Source organism: Mya arenaria, chromosome 4 (genome assembly GCF_026914265.1).
Source record: "Mya arenaria isolate MELC-2E11 chromosome 4, ASM2691426v1".
Classification (NCBI taxonomy): domain Eukaryota; kingdom Metazoa; phylum Mollusca; class Bivalvia; order Myida; family Myidae; genus Mya; species Mya arenaria.
The window spans coordinates 52,474,083-52,491,321 of NC_069125.1; the positions used below are offsets into that span (position 1 = coordinate 52,474,083).

The following is a 17,239-nucleotide window of genomic DNA, read 5'->3' on the forward strand; positions in this document are numbered from 1 at the left end:
GACAAACAACAATTCTATTTTTTCGAGTTTCAAAGCCAACCCGGGCGCAACGACACCTCAATTTGAAATCCATTCTATTATCAGAAGACGCAGCATGTGTATCTTTACCCAATGGGCATTGTACATAAAGAAGGTTCATGTAGATTGTAAATAAATTGGTTTGAAATAACCAAAGAAGACTGGTGCATACCACGTCAGAAGACTGGTGCATACCACGTCAGACGACTGGTGCATACCACGTCAGAAGACTGGTGCATACCACGTCAGACGACTGGTGCATACCACGTCAGACGACTGGTGCATACCACGTCAGAAGACTGGTTCATACCACGTCAGACGACTGGTGCATACCACGCCAGAAGACTGGTGCATACCACGTCAGACGACTCTAAACGAACGCAGGTAGCAAATGAAGTATGATTTCTTGCCAATATTTGATTAATGTATAAAGATGTAAAATCAAATTGGCAAGGTAATGTAATTGTGTTTCCTTATCATTATCATATTACCATTATTACCTTTTTGATGTTCATAAATGTTATAAATCTTTTTTAGGTAATTGACAACCATGGAAATAATTTTCTCATCCATCTCAATAATTAATGCGTTGGTGTTTTACACATCTTTTTAACCATGCGTTGGTGAAGTTTTTTTTAAAGAAATACCTGTTCTGTTTACTCAATCAAACCCTCCAGTGTCCCATAACCTTGCATTCATACGACGGTAGAAACATCTGTGCACGATCGAACCGCTTAACGTTTACTGAAACACATTTCTAGGCATCACTTTATCCGGATCATTCATTTAATATCCAACATATGCGATATAATTACCACTGATTAGCCACAATAGCGACATCAATGATTTAAATAAGACTTTTGATTGCGGACAGTAACATTTGGTGTTTTGATAAGCATAAAGCGCCAGTGTAGATAAAGGCGATATTTGCCTTTATTACAGGAGAGCAACACTTCATTTTAATTTTTTTATAAACTGATGTTAATAGATAGAATGCTATGTGTCTTATCTTTAACACAAAGGTTTCCTGGTATAACCCAGTGATTGTGCATTGAACACAGGTTATATCATTGTTGATTTGTCTTGTACATGTATGTATATATGTTTGTGCTGTCGTTCCCTTGCTAGTGGTCAGTCTTGATTCTTCCATTGACCATTCAAAGGTGCTTACCAGAACATTCATTTGATACATGATATTTATTATCCACGTGGACTGTGATTGTTACTGCGTGTGTTCCATGCCAATTGTCCGTTTGGCTTTGTATCTTTTTCCGTGTGCTAACTAAAAATAATAAACAATCAAAAACAACTTTACAAGCAACTACCAGGACACGCCCAGTCGCCAGATGTCATGATAACCCAGTCTAGAGACACAATCCAAGGCCCGACAGACACCATTATATAGTCATTGTTGTCCCATTATGTTTCAGTGATGTAAACTTACTTTTTGTATGCATATCCAAATAACTTATCTTAATCGTTTTGACAACACCCAGAATGATAAAAAATGCATTTATCGCAATTAAAAAATGCATCAAAACCGAAAATATAATCTAAATTTAGCGCGCACAAGGTCATTACGAAATTTGCACTTCACGTGACTTTCTGACTGACTAAAAGTCCATGTTGCTAAATTTATATACTAATAAATTGTATTTTAACTAGGAAGTTTTTGGTTTAAATAGTTTAACTACACAAACCGTCACAACACTACAAAGACACCACCCATGATGAACAGCCCCATACCCCAATAAAATGCAAAAAGTCGAATTTTAATCCTGAAATAAATGAAATTATTATAATGTATGAATTTGGCCAAACCAATTGTCATTTCATGATTACACTACTGTTTCAATGCAATTTTTTCAAATGCCAATAATTAAAATGAGGTAAGTTCTCCGATCCTCACGAGTTTTAGTATCATTTCCTTTTGACACGCATATTTGCACTCGGAATATCTCGGCCATTTTCCACATTGTTTTTTTGTGTGGAAAATGGCCAAACTGTTCTGATTGGCTTTATTTGATTGCGCTCTTAAGGTATGCACTGTCTTGCGTTGGAATATCCATTGTCGAACAGTATTTCTAGCACAATCCTTCCTCTTTCGCAACTATAAAGACGTTCCCTGTAGAATGCCATGTATAATTGGGATCATATTTCTGATGCATATCATGTTCTGCTGTTATTAACACGTGTACGACAATCAACAATGCTGTCTGTACTCTCTCTGTCTGTCTATGTTAAGACTGATGAAAGAATATTTCAAATTAATAGTTTGTATGAGCAAACTTAGCTTTATGCTAATTTATTTCTGATATGTCCTGTTCATGCAAAGAGTTTTAAGCAATAAATATAATAGTGTAAGATCGTATTTTATTGCACGAGTGTCATACAAAATACAGTTTTTTATGATCACGAGTGAAATAGAGGAACGATCTTATACTGAACCGACAAATTTTAAGTGTATTTTATGCTTTTTTCAGAGTAAATATATCAATATTTTAATTTATTGTTCTGCTTGGGCGCATGTGATTTTCGTTTGTGGTCACCAAGCCGGACAAGTGGGTTTCCTCCGGGTACTTCGGTTTCCCCCACAACAGAAGACCAGACTCTCGCGTAACATCGTGCCAACGAGAGTGATCAATATAATGTGGTAATAACTTGTTTCACAATCGTTGTAAAACAAATAAGTTTAAATTTTTTTTTTTACTAAATACCCCTTTTGAGAAAGTATGTTGTCTACGCCACTACCCTTGGAAGGCCCCTCACGCACAATTATAGCTGATGACATAGCTGTCAATTGGCTATTTCCGGTTCGTGGCTAAAAAGTTCTCCGATATTTTTTTTTAATAGTTTATTATTCACTCTTTTTTAGTGCAAACATTTTATGCACATTAATAAATGAACTTTTATTAATGCATCTATGCTTGAAATAATAACAGATAATACATGAAAGCCTTAAATTAAACAGGGCATGAAAACATGACCAAATTACTACGCCGCCATTTACTGTACAAAAATTTGAAAGGTCTAATGTGTAATATAATTGCAGTTAATCTGATAATAGTTGTGTGAATTTTCCGGGAAGTTCGTATTACGTATTACTAGGATAAACAAAAATATATTTGAACGATGATATAACATAAAATTTATGTTCGAGCAGTTGTTTTCGTCAGTATATTTTGTATGAAAGCAAATGTTCGAAATTTCAGCTCCCGAAGAAAAACGTTTCAAAATCAGTAGACCATTTTTCTGATTAAAAGTAAATTGTTTATTTCCAAATATCAAATATCTTTATTTAAATGTAGGTAACCCTTTTGAAATTTCAAATATGTTTGGCGCCATTTTCTGGTTCAAAAGTGACGTATTTAGTTTTAATCAAGGGGAAGTAACTATAATGGATTTTAAAAGTACTTCTTATATTTTCACTTCTTAGTTTGCAGATGATGTTTTGTGTGTTTTTAATTCACTGATAAAACTCCATATTTAATGTAAAAGCATGAAAGCAATTTCTTTATAACTTATTTATCTCATTTTGTTTTTGTTATGTTTGTCTATAACAATTCTAAAGCATCTTGCTACCAATAAGGAGATATATTTTTATCCATGTTTTGTTATTTTCTAAGAGGGATAAAACTGTTCGCAATTAATAACTACTGAGAAAATCAAAACTGTAAAAAAAAAGATTTTTAGCAAACACTTTATAAATGTTTGATTAAACGTTTGATGTGCCCTACAATAATGTTACAAACCTCCTTTCGCTCTTTCAAGTATGCTTAATATTATAAAAAGAGGTTTTTCACTACGCCAAGTGTAATTCATATGCACCATTACGGCCTTTTTATCATAAAGTATCATGCTGTTAAATTAGTAATATCTGCAGCGAGGAGGCAGACTTGCAAAACAATTCATGAATTATTAAATTACTTTCCATTCAATCTCATGATTTTATCCAAAAAAATATTTGTATTTTCGCTATTTATTATGTTTGAATTATTAATATGAGCCACGGGACCAACTGTACTCGTATGTGTTTATTTGAAGCAGAACTGTTCAAGGATACATATATGTACAGCGGTCATGAAGGCTATGGCAAACTAACAAGTTAAAATCAGAAAGGCGGTTTTTCAAATGGTGTTTTGAGTTTTTAAACGCCCGCTTACAAAGTGATCGACAACGCACATCATCAAGTCCGTCTGCCCGTTCGTCTGACCAACTGTACGTCCCAGTCCGTCTTGCCGTCCGGCCCGCTTTCGTGTCCCGTCTATAAATTTGTCCTTCATCGGCCATACGTCCGCAACAATTTGGCGAAAGTGAACACCTTACAATGTCAACGAAATCGCGCTTCGTATTCGGATCCTTAGTTTCAACGTCTATGATCAATGCCAGTTGGGCCATGTAAACCTAACTGATGATACAACTTATTTGGCACCAGTGACCACCATATGAAAACGAGGGGCGGGTTCGTAAGCATCAAGGTCAAGGTCACTCGCATGGCCGGGTTAAGGTATCTGCGCGTGTTTGTGTTATGTGCCCTTGGCCATCAGTTTAACGCTTTGTTTGTATTGAAGATTTAAAATTGATATTGCGGCAAATTACAACTATTTTTCTTTTATTTCGTTTACCATGTATTATGATATTCATTTCAATAATTGCCTGAGTCAAGCAATAACACCATGTTCCAAAGCAGCGTGCGTTGATAGTCATACAAGTAATCACGTCTGTGAAAGCTCCGATTGTCTATTCCTAATTGAGGTCTTATTTTAAAATAAAGACAGGACCTTGATTAACAGCAGATATAAAGAAAAAATACTGTTTGGTCTGGTTTTGTATATAATTCTTTGTTTAAAAGGTAAAGGGTGTGATCGACAAAGTGATGATGAACAAGTTCGTTAATCTGAAACATGTTACAGAAGAGTTGTTTACATTTTTATGTCTGATCGTACCTGTTTCTAGAAATTTCATATATATAGTTGATTATATCGTCATAAACAATATTTATAATTATACACATTTGCGAGGAATTTAGAACAACACTGTTAATATTGGCTGAGATTTTTCTATTATATCCTGCTAATTCCCAGAAACGCGATTAGATAACTCATTGAACAATCTCCAAGCAAAATACAAAGCAGAAGCAGTTTTCTGTTTATTTTCTATCTTTCAGCGAAACGCAAGATTATTTCCGCTTTCATCTACAACCATTTGAAACTAATAATCAGAAAATAATCATGTTAATCATGATCGCACCAAAATCAAAATACTGTTAACGAACTAATATTGTTCATCGCTGTTGTAAATGAAACTAATTGAATAACATTTTGTTCTGGCGCATTGCACTATTGTGATTTCCACCGAAATGGATGGTGCCTCTGGTGATTCGAATCGTTTTATTGTAACGAGAAATATCGGTGAGAACAACAACATTCTAACAGCAAACAGCTTGTTCAATTAAACGAGCAATACCATTAAAGGATCTGACAGTTTAATAGTAACCCGGGCGCAACAACGCATATCTCCAATTTGAAAGAAACCGGGCAAGACTAAGATAGCGATTTGATTCCATGGTATTGTCGCATATTTAACTTCAAATAAGATTCAACACCTAATAACAAGTATTCGTACTACACGTCGAGTTTCACGACTTAGATACGTTTTTAGAATAATGTTGTTCTGACCATTAATAGTTTCGTTATTATTCTTTTCCGTTTTCCGCTGTCAATATTAATGACATTTGTTTGTTTTTCTCTGCTTATGTTCCTTGCATTGCAAAAAGATTAATGAAATTAAACCTTGAACTCTAAAAGACATCAGCATGTATATTATATATTCATAATTTTATTTGGTGCACGTCATGATGTAAGAATGCCTATAATATTCAGAAGGATTATGAAGAAATTGAATAAAGTAGCTTGTTATCATTATCCTATAATTGCGTTTTTCAGATATGTGGTACATACCATGTGAGTGTAATCTATAGTTCAAAGTTCAAGAAAAGCATGTGGAAAATGAAAAGCTGCATTCTTGCCAATTTTTGATTAATGGATAATGATGTATAATCAAATTGGCCCGGTCATGTCAGTATGCGTATACGAGCTGCAATGTCGAAATCGACAGATCTGATCACCAAATACGCCAGGAATCAGAAGAAATCAGAAGACAAATACAAAGACTAAACTTAACTTGTTGTGCTAACGACGGTGCGTAAATTTTAAACAGATCAAATTGACTATAAAATCGCTAAGATTAGCTCCAAAACACATTTTAATCACGCTCTATTTGAAAAGAAGAATCACAATAAGCTGAAGATTTGTACCTGGTTATGATTTTCTGCATAGAACTCTTTGTAACATATATATTTTTAAAGACATGGCTAAATCCTATAAGTTCTCAATTAGGTTAAGCCGTTTGTTGATGGTTCCTCGTGTAAAACTAATTGTCACTATCACGCAGGTGTTCGGAGACATTCGTAACAAGATAAAACACAAGCTAAACGCCTATATATAAAAATGCCCAGTAAGATAGCCTTTTATTTTGTGTTTTATTTCTGAGTTTTTTTTTTATAAACATGTGTTAATCATTTGCAAATTATCAAAGTTTGATTTAAATTTCAATTCCAAAACAGATTTAAGAGGCCTTTGAAAATAGCCACAACCAAAATCGTGTTTTTGCGGAAAAAAGACATGTTTTACATATTTTCACTTGAAATCAATTTTACTTGTGTGTCTTATCGGAATATAGCTATTAAATGATTTAACATTAAACATAACAAGAAAGTGCTTTAATCCATGATTTCCTCCCATAGTTGTTACCCAAATAGTCAAACTCCACGTATAGTTTGTACGCATGTTTGTCTGTTTTTCGACAAATGAAAACAATCGCGTGTTCTTTACCAACTGATTGTAAGTGCAAAATTATTGCAAAGTAGGAACATTAACATGCAAATAACGTAGACCTTTTTAACTCCGAGTTGTCAGATAAAACAAGTGCTAGAATGTATCAACCCATTTGCGATTATAGAATGGTTTAATACAGTACCCTATTCATGTCACTTTCCATATCAAATCATTTATTACTTGAATTGTACATTTGATTTTTTTATATTGTATCATTGATATAATTATGTCTCTCATCAAACTAACTACTGAGTCGGTATTTACATATCTTTTTACACAGTTCCCCAAACCAAGCCATCCAGTGGCCAATAATCTCGCTTTGATACAGCGGTAGAGACATTTGTGCCGTGATCAAACCGCTAAACGTATACAAAGTCACAACTGTAGGTATCAACATAAATTATACAGGGTCATTTATGTAATAAACGATATAAATAAACTAATATCAATACAAAGTTTGTGGATTCTGACCTGATTACCGACGTATAACCACACTAGCGACAATTACAAACAGTAACATTGGATGTTTCTGGAAAGTGTTAAGCGCCAGTTCAGAGCATCGGTGAGGGCGAGAATGGGTTTAAAATATGAGAATGACAGTTGCATATGCTTCTATGGATAGCATCATGATAGGTAAGATATTTGTAAAATTAGTTATTTTCTATTATAAGTAATGTTTGTTCATTGTTGTTCTGTTTTAAATATAACGGAAAAATATTTTCTTTAAATTGTTAAGTATTTTATACAGAAGATGGATACTCTATCAAATAACAGAAGAATTTATAAGTCTAAAGTTGTTTTTAAATACAATCAATTGATTTTAATGCAATTTTATCAAACTAATAAATTGCAATACTTATGTTAAAAGCTTTAGAAACAAGCTCTGTCGGACCGTATTTGGTACAAAAACGAATATGGTACAAATGTACCATATTCGGTCGAATATGGTACAAATGTACCATATTCGGACCGAATATGGTACAATTTTCGACCGAATATGGTACAAACATTGTACCATATTCGGTTGGAATAAGTTTTTCTATGCTCGCCAAAACGTATTTGGTACATACCAAAAAAACTCATAAAATGAAAATGGCCTACGTATATGGTACATAAATTATGTATTTCTTAATAAATGAAATAGTCTGCCAATGTGTAAACTTTTTTTCAAACTCAAATACATTGTATTAACCTAATATTGGAAGTGACAAAAGTATCATCATCATCATCATCATCATCATCATCATCGTCGTCGTCGTCGTCGTCGTCGTCGTCGTCGTAACTAGCAGTAACAGAAACAGCTAACCTAACCACACTTTACATGGATTTTGCTGGTTGTGTAACTGTTTCGCCGGCTAGCTCAGTCGGTTGCGCGTCAGATTGGCACGCAGGCGGCCTGGGTTCGATTCCCGGGCGGGCCAGATACTTTCGTGGAGATTGGTCACGAAATGATTTCTTCCCCTACCGCTGTTTCAAGTAGGGCAGTTGTCAATTACTGGCGAATGTATCTGCTTAGTACTGGTTACTAAGTACTAGTACTCTAAGACTAGAGACGTGCTTGCTCCAGGTAACTCTGTAAAAGTTTGAGGATTATCGCATTTTGGTTATGTTCATAGAGTGTGAACTTGTAAGGGTAAAGGTAGGCGAGCAAATCCATGAAGCGCGCCAGCGCTTCTTGGAAAATTTGATCGTTTAATACCCCTCGGTATTAATGCTTATATTTTAATACATTTTAATAATAATTGGTAGGTTTTGTCCAGATATGATTGCTTTAAGCAAACGTCGTTGCAGGAATGTCGACGTCGCATTCGATTGGTCGAATGACGTCGCGTCAGCCATATTAATGATTTCGTGCATTGTTTGAGTCAATCTAAAACTTCTGACAAGAAGATATTGCATGAGAAAATCCGAAAAATAAACAAGAAATTGGGCCGAAAAAATAACTAACGAAATTCATATTTCATGCATTTGCAGTTGTTTTACGATAGAATTTCTTCGATATAATTCAATATCCTTTGGTCAGTAGTTTTAGATTGACCCAAACAATTCACAAGATCATTAATAGCAATTTTCAAATTTTTAAAACTTTTTTTTTCGAAAGTGTATTTTCACCAAAATCCGATTTAAGAGATTTTGAGCTCTTTTAAATGAATATATCTCTCCAAAAATAAGGATGTTTGACTGGCTGCTTTAGACAGGTGTGACTGTATACCTAAACATTAGGCAAAAAGAAAAAAATTGTCTGGTTCCGGTGACCCGACCCTACCTATTTTTTTCGCCCGACCCTAAACTTTTTTTTATTTGAATACGAAAAAATTGGTCCGATTTTTTACTCAATATTCAAGAGAATTGTAAAGAACGTTTTTAAAGCGTTCATGTAAACATTCTAAAAATAAAACAAAACTTAATAATTTTAGTTTAAGTTTTGAATCTATAATATGTTGTCTTGATTAAGGGAAAGTAAATTTTGAAAATAGAAATACATTGATCTTGTGGCAAGGTTCGAATCAAAACCTCATATTTTTAAATAAATGTACGAATTTGCACAGCACTAAAGCATTCAACGTAAAGCATTCCCTGCGACTTCTTTTTACGCTGATATTCAGTCAATTTAAAATGTTCTACAACCCATGATTTTGCCATATAATTGCATAAATACTGTACTAGTCATAGCAAGCACCGAAAATGGTCTCGTTTATAGCGAATTATATTTTCAAAATATAACACGTACAGAAAGAAACAATTATTAAACCTATAGGGTTAAATGTGCATAAAACTCCTCCAGCTTGCACACTATGCATGTTTACAGTACATAAAAAGCTTAGTGTTGCACGCACAGAAGACTTTAATCACACAAAATATACATTAAAATAACGTTATTATATCACCTTTCACTCAGCATCAGTAAAAATAAATAAATAAATAAAATAAAAAGAAATGCCGACCTACCCTACCTACTTTTTGGGGGCATGTCACCGGAACCAGACATAATGTTTTATTTGGCCTTACTTTGTAAAGTTGATTTGTCGTTCCGACGTCATATTGCTGAGAAGCCGACAAAGCTTTGAAGTTTCCGATTTTTTCTTTGATAACGTGCCGCTTTAAAAAGGCGGGAATTTTGCACACGAGTCTTACTCAGAAGTCAGTAACCATATTTGACTTGGCGGTCGGCAAGAAAAGTTGTGATTTTCGACTAGAAAGAATTGAAATCCAAACTTTCTTCAAACTTCAAAAGAATTCTTGACAGTAAGTACTGTACATAATTTTAATTTTCAGTTGTCTTAATATGCATTGATGTTTTAACATGCATTGATTTTTATGTTTTATGCCCCCCCCCCCCCCTCAGAGTGCATTTGCAGTTGTCCGTCCGTCTATCCAATTGTCCGTGGCATTCCTTCCGGGTGCGTAACTCCTAAACTGCTAAAATATTTAAGCTACAGTCATGAAACTTCATGAAAAATGTTGTCCATCATCAGCTCTCAAGATACATTTCAGCTCACCTGAGCACAAAGTGATCAAGGTGAGCTATTGTGATGGCAAGTTGTCCATCGTCCGTGCGTGCGTGCGTCCGTACGTGCGTCCGTCAACAATTTCTTCAAACGATTTCTCCTCCTAACCCGCTAAGCCAAATTCAATGAAACTTGGCAGGAATAGTCCTTGCATCAAGCTCTACCAAAGTTGTTCAAAGAATTCCATTTCATGAAGAACTCTGGTTGTCATGGCAACGAAAAGGCAAATCATAGTGAAATCTTTAAAAATATTCTTGTCCGAAACTGCAAGGCCTTGAGGTTTGATATTTGGTATGTGACATAATTTTGGTATGTGACATAATTTTGGGGTCCTATACTAAGATTGTTCAAATTATGCCCCTGGGGTAAAAATTGGCACCGTCCCGTGCCTGTGTTGAATATTTACATAATATACATCTGCATACTTCTACTGTTTCATTTTTGTTAACTTTTCTTCTGAAAACAAAATGCACGAACTCCCAAGCCAAACATTGGGCAAGATTTGCCCATGAAAACAGACATTTATTTTAAAATAAATTCATAAATAAATTATATACCGACTGGTAAAGCTTGTCAGACGTTAGCATTTCAAATTGCAATGCTTTTTTAGTTCATTTACGTTCAAATGACTGTGTGGATTTCCATATAACCCAGAAAATAAACGCTAATCACTGTAAAATGAAAATTAAAGTAAAAAGCAGCATAAAATAAATGAAAACATACTTGAAATACTTATACTGCTCTGTCGGACAGTATTTGGTACAAAAACGCTTAGTTTAACTATATAATTATTATATAGAGAAATTTAAAAATATATATCTTTTTCTCTAAAACCACTTTGCCCAGAGCTTTGATATTTGTTATGTGACATTTTCTATTGAACTTTCGACTTTTGATGAATTAAACCTTGACCAAGTGACTTAATTTTGAAGCTTTTGCCTTTATTTTCCTTACAGTTATTACAGCTCAATCTGATTTTGGTGAAAAATACACTTTCGAAAAAAATTGTTTCAAAAGTCGCTATTAAAGTATTAATGATTTTGTGAATTGTTTTCGGTTAATCTAAAACTACTGACCAAAGGATATTGAATTATATCGAAGAAATTCTATCGTAAAACAACTGAAAATGCATGGAAAATGGATTTCGCGTTAGATCTACTAACGCGATATTTTCGGCCTATTCCATTCCTATTCAATAAATAGGACAAAAATACCAATTTTGGTGTATTTTAATTGAAAAATAAAAAATCTTGTTATTTTTTCGGATTGTATTTGATGTCATCCAATGTCCTCTGGTCAGTATTTTTAGATTAACCCAAACAATTCACAAAATCATTAATAGCGACTTTTGGAAACAATTTTTTTCGAAAGTGTATTTTCCACCAAAATCAGATCGAGCTCCTTTAATCTGTAGATTTGAACATTTTAAATTTTATGGAGTTTATAGGTCTTTGACCTTCGAACCCTGCCTAGTCGTGACTTCTGGTGAGCGACCTAGGCCCCCAGGGCCCCTTCTTTATATCCCTTCCATCCACGTAGCATTGGTTTCTACAGACCGTTTGTCCGTTGACCGCCATAAGTTTGCCCGCTATTTTTCCCCTGAATTTGAATTCGGTTGGATTTCAATGAAACTTTACATGAAGTACTTGCTACTTTCATTGCGCATATTGCCCGGAAGTTCGGATTGTAAATTTTAGCGGAGCTATCAGACGAGTGATTTTAGCTCAGCTCATGTCGTGAGACATTCGTTTTCGACACGCGGTGTTCAATACAAGCTCTATTAACTAATGAAGTATAAATGTATAATAACTTATTATATTATTTCAGATGAAGGAAGCAATTAGGAGAAAAAGGAAGCAATTAGGGTGCTTGCCCAGGTCGAAGTACGACATTATTGTCAGATGTTTAAACGGATCGTTCGATGTCCCTGTGAAGAAACGGACACCTGAAGAGAATAATTGTTTGGCCATGATTAGAAAACGTAAGGACTTCGAGCTTGGTGACCGGGGTTCTTTATTGTGTGGCGGAAAGCAAGTCCTTGTGAAAGAAGATCTTCCTAGATTTGTTGAGAAGATGTTCATGGAAAACAAAGGATGTGGAGCAAGGGTTATTTACAACAAACTGAAAGTAAATTACACGGGGTTCTCGGAACAAGCTATCCTTGAAATACTGTACAATAGCAAGTATTACCATGAGAAGTATCCGAGATTTACAAACAAGCCAACGCCAAAGACAATTACAGAAGAGGAACCAGGCAAAAGATGGCAGATTGACTTAATTAACATGAAAAATCAAAGTGTTAGCTACAAGGGGTCCACATACAGTTATATTCTACAAGTCGTGGACGTTTATTCTAGGTACGTTATGCCAAAACCCCTGAAAACGAAGAGTTCGCGTGAAGTTGCAAAGGCATTAGAGGACGTGTTGATGGTTAACCTTGCCCCTGACATCATCCAATGTGACAACGGACTGGAATTTAAAGGCCCTAGTATGAAACTTTTGTTGAACAAGTACAACATCAAAATGATCAATAGTAGGCCGTATCATCCTCAATCACAGGGCAAGTGTGAAAGGTCAAACAGTGTTATAAAGGCCAAGATTCTATTTGCAACAAAAAGTAAACGTGGATTTAACTGGGTCGAAGGGCTTCAAGATTTAGCCTATGCCATAAACACAAGTTTCAAACGAGTTCTTGGGGGTCTCACGCCCTTTGAAGCCTACTACGGAAGAAGTCATGTTTTTACCAAAGAACGTCATAGTTCTCGTGAAATAAAGAAAACCATACGGCGAGCAAATAAAAAGGCTTACAGGTCGCTGTTGAAAAACGCAACTTCCCCAAGCAAGTACAAAGTAGGAGAGACAGTATTAATTCGCTATCCCTTTCGAAAATCCAGGGTGCCAACCAAAAGATATGTTATCGAAGGCAAGGTAGAAAAAGTAAAACGAAATGGTGTTTATATCGTGTCATTTCAAGTACCGAACAAACCCGAACTTGGATTCGTAAGCAAATCGGTTGGGGTCGAAAACATGACTAGCCTAACTGTTGCGTTAGAGAAACAACGAAAAATTAAAAAAACATTCATTAAAACAGAACCGCTCAGAGAAACAAAATCACAGAACTAAGTACTATCATGTTTCAACACACCATGAAAATCTGCAGTTGTTGGATGGGGTGAATATTGCCATGGACCCAAATCCGGATGGAAATTGTCAATTTGCTGCTATATCGCATCAACTTGGTAAAATTGGTATATACAAAGACGTAGATGCTTTACGTAAGGAAGCAGTCCATCACATTGTAGAAAACAGATATTTCTATGAAACTTTTGTCTATGATGAAACATTTGATGAATACGTTAAGAATATGTCTAAGAATGGGACATACGGCGACAACCTCACGCTCATTGCACTTATGAGAGAATATAATTTGCAGTGCCTGGTAGTTTGTACCCGAGGACTAGAACACTCATCAATTGTGTCAGCAGATGGAAAGTTCGATGGTGATGTTGGAACAATTGCATTGGGGTATTTCCCAGAAGGATTTGGCATGCATTACGTTAGTATCCGTATCAATCAACGCGTGTACAAGGACATAATATCACGCTTAGAACAGTCGTATGACAACGGTGACTCTGGCGACAGCGCTGCGTCTGGCGACAACGCTGCGTCTGGCGACAACGCTGCGTCTGGCGACAACGGTGACTCTGGCGACAACGGTGACTCCGGCGACACCGCTGCGTCTGGCGACAACACTGCATCTGGCGACAACGATGACTCTGGCGACAACGATGACTCTGGCGACAACGCTGCGTCTGGCGACAACGGTGACTCTTGCGACAACGGTGACTCCGGCGACAACGGTGACTCTGGCGACAACGGTGACTCTGGCGACAACGATGACTCTGGCGACAACGCTGCGTCTGGCGACAACGGTGACTCTTGCGACAACGGTGACTCCGGCGACAACGGTGACTCCGGCGACAACGGTGACTCTGGCGACAACGGTGACTCCGGCGACAACGGTGACTCCGGCGACAACGGTGACTCTGGCGACAACGGTGACTCCGGCGACAACGGTGACTCTGGCGACAACGGTGACTCCGGCGACAACGGTGACTCCGGCGACAACGGTGACTCTGGCGACAACGGTGACTCCGGCGACAACGGTGACTCCGGCGACAACGGTGACTCTGGCGACAACGGTGACTCCGGCGACAACGGTGACTCCGGCGACAACGGTGACTCCGGCGACAACGGTGACTCCGGCGACAACGGTGACTCTGGCGACAACGGTGACTCCGGCGACAACGGTGACTCTGGCGACAACGGTGACTCCGGCGACAACGGTGACTCTGGCGACAACGGTGACTCCGGCGACAACGGTGACTCCGGCGACAACGGTGACTCCGGCGACAACGGTGACTCCGGCGACAACGGTGACACCGGCGACAACGGTGACTCCGGCGACAACGGTGACTCCGGCGACAACGGTGACTCCGGCGACAACGGTGACTCTGGCGACAACGGTGACGTCTCTGTGTGTTCAGCCCTGAAAGAGCTTCAAGATATGATAAACAATAGGAGGGCACAGAGGCGAACGACTTTTCCATTTCTGATGTTACCACTTCACATTCAAGTTGAAATTTTTAAGTTCTGCATACAATCAAACCCGTCAATCCAGTTTGTGTTGGCGAAGGTCGGCAAACCCTTTAGAGATTTAATAAGGTCAATGAGTTTGCAAACACCTAGAATTTACATTCGGCCGGATATTGGACTAGATACTAGTAACAGAAATCCTGTTAGCGTTCGTTTCCTATTAACAAGAGCGGGCAGAAACAGCGGTCTTATTTCGGCAATAAAAGAAATCATCAAGGGGCCAAAATGGGCAAACGCATGGCTGCGTTTGCGTGTTAGTGGAATCGGTTGGTATGATATCATAGATGTCATGTACAGACATTACAGGTGAAATATACATGTATATCGGTGTTTGGAAACCTGTTATGTTATTTTTGTGATTGATGATTATGTTCTTCTACCGGAAATTTGTTGTCATTTGCTCATTTAATGGTAACTTTTTACGAAGCACATTTGGGATATTTTGGCTGCTACTAAAATGAATGTATATATGTATATTATGACTGGTCAAAATGCTACAGTTGGATTAAAATTTAAATGCTGTTCTATGTTCTTCAATATTACTTTGAAAAATCCTGTCAGTATACCAATAAATGAAAAAAGTACAAGTTTGTTGAATCTCTTGAATGAAACAAATTATAAAATACAAAATGTAAAATGAATATGTGATGATGATGATGACAAAACATTTGTGATGATGATGATGGTAAAAAAAATGTGATGATGATGGTGGTGGTGATGATGATGACAGTGGTTATGATGATTGGGGTTTGATGATTGTGGTGATGATGATGATGATAATGATGATGATGATGATGATAACAAACGTTTTGGGATGATGATGACAGCGATGTTTATCGGACGATGATGATGGTTATAATGATGATGATAAGATTTTAGATGATGATGACGGCGATGTTTATCGGCCGACGATGATGATAATGATGATGATGATAACAAAATATTTGTGATGATGATGATGGCGATGTTTATTGGCCGATGATGATGATGATATTCTCATCGTCGTCATCATCATCACAACATCCTCATTATCGACCGAAAACATCGCTGTCATTATCATCACAAAAAAAACTTTTGTGATCACCATTACGATCATGATAATGGATATGATGATGTTGGTTTTGATGGTGATGATGATGGTGGTGTTGGTGAAGATAACAACGATGATGATCATTGGGGTGTTGATAATTGATGTGATGATGATGATGATGATGATGATAACAAACGTATTTTGATGATTATGACAGCGATGTTTATCGGTCGATGATGATTATTATAATGATGATGATTATGATGACAAATGTGTTTTGATGATGCTGACGGCGATTTTTATCGGTAGATTATGATGATGATGATGTGCTGACCGTCGTTATCATCATTACAAAACTTTTGTCATCATCATCACCATCGACCGAAAAACATCGCAGTTATCATCATCACATTTTTGTGATCTTCATTACGATGATGATAATGGTGATGATGATGATGGTGTTGATGATGATGACCTTGATGATTGTGGTGATAATGATGGTGATGATGATGACAATGATGATAAAAGTTTGTGATGATGATGATGACGGTAATTTTGATCGTCGTCATCATCATCAAAACTTTTGTCATCATCATGACGATGATGATGATAATGGCGTTAATGGTGACGATGATGATGTAATTGATGATGATGACAATGGTGATGATGATTGGGGTTTGATGATTGTGATGATGATAACTGCGATGTTTATCGGCCGATGATAATGATTATAATGATGATGATGAAAAAAGTTTTTTATTATGTTGACGCCAATGATTACCGGCCGCCGATGATGATGATTATGATGATGATGATGATGCTGATGATGATGATGATGATGATGATGATGATGATGATGATGATGATGATGATGATGATGATGATGATGATGACGATGATGATTATTTTCATGATGGTATTGATGACGTTGATGCAAATTGTAGTTATGATGATGATGATGATGATGATGATGATGACGATGATGATGATGACGATGACGATGATGAGTGTGTACCATATTCGGAACGAATGTGGTACATTTTTCATCCGAATATGGTACAAGTTTGTACCATATTTGGTCAGGCATTTTACCCCAAAACTGCAGATACGTATATGGTACAATTAGACAG

At 36.7% G+C, this 17,239-nt stretch overlaps 1 protein-coding gene across 1 annotated transcript in view; it reads left to right on the forward strand.

The window, feature by feature from the left end:
* The first annotated feature begins 7,290 nt into the window (after positions 1–7,290).
* LOC128232523 (potassium channel subfamily K member 18-like) overlaps positions 7,291–17,239 on the forward strand; it is a 115,299-nt gene continuing 105,350 nt past the window's right edge. Inside the window, exon 1 of the mRNA XM_052946115.1 lies at positions 7,291–7,547. The gene's annotated coding sequence lies outside the window, so the exon portion shown is untranslated. The remainder of the gene's footprint in view (positions 7,548–17,239) is intronic.